This window comes from Carlito syrichta, unplaced genomic scaffold (genome assembly GCF_000164805.1).
Source record: "Carlito syrichta isolate Samal-C Ts95f unplaced genomic scaffold, Tarsius_syrichta-2.0.1 Scaffold307120, whole genome shotgun sequence".
Taxonomy (NCBI): domain Eukaryota; kingdom Metazoa; phylum Chordata; class Mammalia; order Primates; family Tarsiidae; genus Carlito; species Carlito syrichta.
In genome coordinates this window covers 15115-22671 of record NW_007251216.1, presented here as the reverse complement: position 1 = coordinate 22671, position 7557 = coordinate 15115, and positions in this window count along the sequence as shown.

The window sequence follows — 7557 nt, the reverse complement described above, 5'->3', positions numbered from 1 at the left end:
AAAAGTAAGAAAAAATAATATCGGGAAGAGATGAAAACATGAAATGGATTGCAGAGGAAAATCAGACTAATGAGGAAATAAAAACATGGAACTGAGAAGTCTGGGTTCTACCTGCAGTTGGTTGGTGGTGTGGCAGGTAGATGGGAGGAAAAAGAAATGGCTGTAGTTGTTCCTCTTCTGCTGAAATCTTTAAACACAGTGATTGCAAGTGTGGTAGAATGAGCTTGACACTGACAAATTCCGTTGTTTCTAATCCAAAGGATGTCAGGAATGACTCCTAGGCCTCTGTTTTCATGTGATTGTTGTTGCTGTTGTAGTTGTTTTCTAAGGTGACCGTGTTATTTTCAAAGACCTAATAGTGTCTTTTTTTTTTCTGATGAGATTCATGTACATGGCCTGCTGGTGATGCAAGATATCAGAGATCAGAACATAGCAGGAGTAAGGTTTACAGCATCCAATTGCTCATCTATATTGTCATTATTAACCACTTGGCCCAATCAACTCATTGTTAGTTCTTGTTTATTCATCTTGAAAAAGAGGGGCAACAATCTTACTGACTAACTTCAAAGAGTTCTAGAGATGAGATAATAAAGAGTGAAGGTGGCATATCTAATAAGCGAATTGAATTATAAGCTAATAAATCATCATTATACAATTGAGGGTAACAAAAACATTTGTCATATGGCTTATTGTCATCATTTCCTTAGTTTTAAAAACCTTGACATCCAAACCAATGAAAGTACTGAATATTAACACTAGAAAATATTAAAACTTTTAATTTTTTTCAATATTAATATTATTTTGAAAATATATGTTTAGTTTTTAATGTAAATATATTAAGAAAATGTGCATTGTATTCTTTGTGGTTTACAACAGTACCATGTATGCAAAACCTTTCAAATCCCATTAGGTAAATGGTATTTGTTACTAATCTACTTCATATCATGTGAGCAAAATATTTAAATAAATGTTTCCACAAGATTATAGAACTGGCATGACTTTGCAGAATCTGCAATCTCTAGGTGTTTTATGTGTATTTTGTCTGGTATTTAAACTCCCTCAAAATAGTTTACTTTTAGATTTCTTCTGATTATTCTGATTAAAGCAGCATTAAGACTATGCACTTGTGTAAACAAATCATTTAAAACATAATTTGTGATTTTAATTTCAGTAAATGTATATTAGTATGCCATGTATACCAAGAACCCTGCTATGTAGTTTGACATTTAATTTACACAGTATTTTTGAAAGAGAGGGACCCATTACATCTTTCCTACTCGCATCATTATTATTGTTTCATTACTCATATATTGTAATCTCAAACAGATAATTAGCCACTACAGTTTTATATTTAGCCTAAAGGAAAATTTTTATTAAAATGGATATTTCATAATTGTAGCTAATAGAAAAGATGTGGGTCCTAAGTGGCTGAATTTATAGAGTTATGGAACAATTGAATGTGACCAAAAGATTTAGCGAGTTACATTTGTCATTTCTGTTGGAAACTGTGACATTTCCTGAAGAGAATATTGGTAGAAACCATGAGATCTCAGTATCATGAGTTATTGGAAAGGTGATACAATTACAGCCCAATTCAGGTTGACAAAAAGTAGCGTCAGGAAAACTGGCCTATCTCCCAGCCTTCTTTGAGCATTATGTCCAAAAGTCCCCTCAAAAATTTGGCAATATCATATCTATATCAACAGATTCGTTCACTAGGGTCCATTAATTACTGAGACACATGAAACAGAATCATCTTTCTCTCCTTGAAACATTAGCCAATGTGCAAGAGACTTGGGTTGGAATAAGGACTCTAGGCAGGAAAAAGGAAGACAAAATCCCAATTGATAGGCAAGAGCTGGAGGGTGAAGGGCAGACTGAAAGTGGATTGATGGCCATTAGAATGTCTAGTGTTCATGCCAATAATAATAACTAGACATTTGAATCATCACATTATAGGTTTCTGGATCCTAATTTTCTTTTAGCAGAGCCTCTCTTTAGACTCATCATGCAGGTCCTGGCCTACTTTTGTGGGTTATGGTTCCAATGACAACTCAGTTTTTACAGGCTTCGCAGTGCTATTTTGGTCTACTTTGTGGACTGCTCGAGGCCAATCTAAAACTTGGGCAGTTTTCTATGCTGTAACTCTGTCTCAAACCTTTTATAGTGTTAATTCTAATCAGCTTCATATATGAGTTACTAAGCATCTCTTCACATAAAGGTTTAAAGAAACCTCTTCTCCAGCTTGCTTCTCTGTAAAATGCTCTCATTTTTGCTAATTGATAGAGAAACACAGATTGAGATGGTGGTAGGGGAGTCCAGATTTCCCCTGTAGTCTGATGATACCATTCTGGCTACAGAGGAATCTCAAAACTGCCTGCTGCCCTGCTGCATGTTACAACCAAGTGGAACTGGAAAGCCAGGCTCCCTACTCAATCTCTGCCAGCACCACAGGGGAGCGGGGGGTTGGAGGGGTAGGCATGATTTTCTTCATGATGTTAGGCTACAGTGGGGTATTGTCAAAAAGATTGTCATCCTGATGGACCAGTCATTTTCTGGTCTTTTGGATATAGTGAGCAGACTTTTCAAAGGACTTTTTGGTTGTATCTTTTGGAATTTTTAAGTCACAGGCTTCTCCAGCCCCAAGCCTGGGCTCTATAGGAGGCAAAAAGAAAACATAGGGAACTCATGTTGGTAAAATCCTTGTTAGGTTACTTACACTTTTCATCCTTCTTTCAGTGTCTTCTGTGTTTCTCCATTGGATTATGTTCAGTTTTTTATAATTCTACTTTGCAGGGGAGAGAGGATGAAATTAGTCTTCTCCATCTTGCCCCAAACCAGAAGTCTCACTCTATTCTTTAACATTAACAAAATACATTATTCCTAGTGGTTGTATTTCGGGGACTTTAGACTAATGTAAAATGATACCATTTGGCTGGCAGAATCTTAGGAAATTTTACTGGCCCCATGAGGAGACAAACTGTCTTGTACTGAGAAAGGTTTTCTCAATTCCAACATACAGTCATTTCCAAAATCCCATCCCAACTAATTCTACTTGGCCACTAGAGACCTGTAACTGCATCCAAGATTTGAAAACATGTTTGTTTCAAAGGGTGTTCTACATAGAAAAAACAAAATGCAGACATCATGCTGATGTATACCATTCAAAATGGTCCTGCTTTGGAAAATAAAGATGAGAGGAAACATATCAGAGTGGAAATTTTCTCTTTCCTAGACAGACTAATGATTAACAGTAAGCTTCTGTATGAGTAATAATTATTGCTCAATAAATAATAATGTACCAAACCCACTGTTTAAAAACCTCTATAAGCCAGGCTCGGAGGCTCAGCCTGTAATCCCACGCCTTTGGGAGGCTGAGGTAAGTGAATTGCCTGAGCCCACGGGTTCGAGACCCGCCTGGGCTGCAAGACCTCATCTCTACAATAAATCAAAAATTCAGCCTGGCGTGGTAGCGCATGTCTGTAATTCCGGCTACTTGGAAGGCTGAGACGGAAGGATCGCCGGAGCCCAGCAGGTCAAGACTGCGGTGGCTGGAAGAGGCCACTGCACTCCAGTCTTGGCGACAGAGTGAGGCTCCAACTCAAAAAAAAAAAAAACCTATATAAATGAGGTACAAAAAATGAAGGTCGAACCGGACTCGGTGGTTCAGCCTGTAATCCCACGCCTTTGGGAGGCTGAGGTGAGTGGATTGCCTGAGCCCATGGGTTCGAGACCCGCCTGGGCAGCGAGACCTCATCTCTGCAATAAATCAAAAAATCAGCCGGGCGTGGTAGCACATGCCTGTAATTCCGGCTACTTAGAAGGCTGAGGAGGAACGATCGCCGGAGCCCAGCAGGTCGAGGTGTGGTGGCCAGGAGCGGCCACTGAACTCCAGTCTGGGCGAAAGTGAGACTCAAACTCAAACTCAAAAAAAAAAAAATGAAGGTCACACTACTGTAAAAGTCAGTGAAATTATGAGAGTGAGTCTGCTGTGGGAAATTACCAATCCCCTTACATCCAAAATTTGCAAAATGGAGAGATGTTACCTCAGGGATCATTGTAGCTACCACTTACCTAAGGTTTATGCTAAGGGCCTTATCCTGTTTGGAAGAGTTTGTTATTTTCCTTCCGTCAATGAAAAAATTAGAATTTATGGAAGTTAAGAAATGTGCCTAATGTTGTGCAGTCTGAATATGACAATACAAAGAGAGAAAATGAGAATATCTAGGTTCCAAACACTTGGCCTTGGTAAGTACTCTATCCTTCTCACCCCACCTCACCCCCCAAAGAACCAGAGGACATGGCTCATGACCTAATTCCAGGCTCCATTTCTTGATGCTAGTAAGGTTTGTAACACAACTCACGCTGAGTGAGACTGATCCTATGCGTGAAAGCGATTCCAGCTTGGAGGGCAAGGGGAAGAATGAAGTTTGGCAGACTCTCTCATTAGCAGCAGGAAAACATCCTTGAATAGTCTTCACCAAGTGGAATGACAGCTGTGAACTGGCCTAACTGAAACTTCATCACAGCTTGCTTTTCATTTTTTGATTTAACTAATATTCATGAAACTTCTAGTGTGTGAGAGGCACTCTTGGAATGACTGGGACTTTGCAACTCTCATATAGATCCAACCTGAATTGAGTAAGTCTTGGCCATGGTACAGGAAACATTTGTGAGATCCTGGACTTCTGTAAACTATTTCAACTTTATTTCAAATATTCATTTCTTATTCTTGGCTTCCCTTCACACTGTGAGAGCAGGCACAGATTGACAGGTAGAAAATAGATAGGCCCACCAGGGTCCAACAGACCGTAAACAACTGGCTACAGGAAGAATGGAGACAAGCAACTGCTATCACAGGGAGGGGCACAGTTGTCCTGGCAGACTGTGTGATTACGGCATTAAGTGGGGCTGGTGGCAGGCAATGGGCTGACTGGGAGCAACAGAGCAGTGTAGAAAGGACCTGGGTTGGGGGCATCCAGTTATTGAAATTACTGTGTTTGGAAACAGTAAGACAAGAGTTCGGTGACAAGATCCTGGGCATTCTCCCAGTGTTTCCTGAACCTCTACTATGTGTGAGCTGTTGATGTGTTGTGCTCAGGGAAGATATAGTAATGACTAAATTCCCTCATCAGTCAAGCTATAGAAATCTTCCTTTAGGCTCCAATAGGACTCTTAGTTCAACTGGTGACAGAGAATTTATCATAGTAGGCTACATATAACAAGTATTTGCAAGCTTTTCTTACTCTTCAGGGCTGTAGGTTTTTGAAAGCAGAGGCAGTCTCTCATTTCTCTTTGCCACTCCCCAACATAGTACCGAAAATATTTAGTTCATAGTAAAAATACAATAAATGTTTGCTGAATTAAGCCATAGACACCCACTTAGTCCAAGACACCATCACCATTTCTCTCCCAAGCCACTGAAAACTAGTTCCTGACTAGTTGATCCCTGGACTTTAATTAGTGACCCCTTTAAATCCATAATCTACTGTGATCAGAGTGCTATATAGAAGGTAAAACTTGCCATGATGTGTTTGCCTTCTACGCTTTGATGACTTCAACTTACAATAAAATTAAAGCTTCATGATCTACAAAGTTCTGTGTTTTTCAGAAAACTTTTCATCTTCAACCTCATCATGACTCTTTCCTCATTGCTGCCAAAAGTCCAACCATTTGTGTGTATGTGTGTGTGTGTGTGTGATATGACTCTATTTTCTTCCTAGTTCTATTAATTCTCTGCCTGTTTTACCATCTTTTGACATCCTGTTTCATGTTCATGAAACACTTATTTCCATCTTCTCCTCATTTCAGGTCTCAACTTAAATGACATTTCCACTGACCTACCCTAACACAAATTATGTCCCTTGTCATTCTCTTCATTGAACCACAACCCTTTTCTTCCTAGCAGTTAGAACTTTTGTAATTCTATATTTACATGTGGATTTGTTTATCTGATACCTCTCCTGTATATTAAACAGTGGTAGCTAAATGTTTTCAAAGAATATTATTGAGTAAACAAATGAGTATTATTTATTATTTTTTATTGAAAGACTAACCTCATTTTCATACTATCCCACTCAATAGAACCCAGAAATATGTATCTTTACCTTCTGCAAAGTTTATACTCTGTTGTAATGGAGAGGAGCAATGGTTTGTGCCTGTTCTGTTTTGCATATCCAGGAGGTCTCTTCATTGCTATTAATATAATCCTCTTTCTAAGAGATTCTAAGTCAGAGATGGGCAAACTTTTCTGTAAAGAGTCAGATACTAAATATTTTCCACTCTCCTAGCCATATAATCGTTATCATAAGTACTCAGCTCTGCTCTTGTAGAAGAGCAGCCATGGGCAATATGTAAATGAATGAGCATAACTGTATTCCAATAAAATTTATTTCCAAAACAGGCAGCAAGCTGATTTTGGCCCACAGACTGCAGTTTGCCAACCTCTGCTCTAAATGAACAGCAATACAGCTTTAAATAACACATCTGTATCGCCTGCATTATTTCAAAAGACTCCTACCTGGCACTGATCTTTCTTCACTTGTAACCCTACCTTCTATTCTCATTATAGTAACCAAAGCAGTCTTTTCCAATGGCCTCCCATCTTACTCAATGTAAAGCCAAAGTCCTGACTTCAATTTATAAGACTCCCTCTGTCCCTCACCTTTATCTCTCTAAGCTCATCTCCTGTCAATCCTCCCTTCTTTCAGTCCGCTCCAGCCCCATTGGCCTTGGATTGCTACTGGAATATGTCAGGCAGGCCTCTGCCTCAGTGCCTTTGCAGTTGCACTTTGCTCTACCTGGAATACCTTTCTCCTGAAGACATCACAGCAAGCTTCTTCCCTTCTTACAGACCATCTTCCAAAAGTGATATTCATGCTGAGGCCTTTCTTGACTGCCTTATCTAAAATTTCCCACCTCTATCCAGATACTTGTTATACATCTTTTCTGCTAAGTTTCCTAATCCATCAATATATAACCCTTTCTATATTGTGCTTATTCATGTCACTTATTGTTTACCTTTCTCACTAACATGTAAGTCTAATGAGGTCAGGAAGTTCCTTTGTCTTGATCACTGCTCTATCCCTAATGCCTATAACAGTGCCTAGTACATAGCTCGCTCGCTCTCTCTCTCTCTCTCTCTATATATATATATATATTATCTCTCTCTCTCTCTCTCTCTCTCTCTATATATATATATAGAGAGAGAGAGAGAGAGAGAGAGAGAGAGAGATAATATACAATGAATGAATAAACAGGTACTCTCACATTATAGTACTACTGGGCTTGGACCAAGATCCTATGAAAGTAGTTATTTTTATTTTTATTTTAATATTCAAGAAAGTAGTCAGGTTCGTTGCTGGAAAAGTTTATGAACATTGTACACATCTTTGTGCTCAAATTAAGAATACTTAAGAGTCAGATTTTAGCCATCTCCTTCCTTCTTAACTATCTCTCTCTACTGACAGAATTTATTTGGAGAGAGGGAAATCAAATTGCAAAAACAAATGTACTTTTTTTCTCCATCAAATATATGTACAAAAATTGGATATTGGG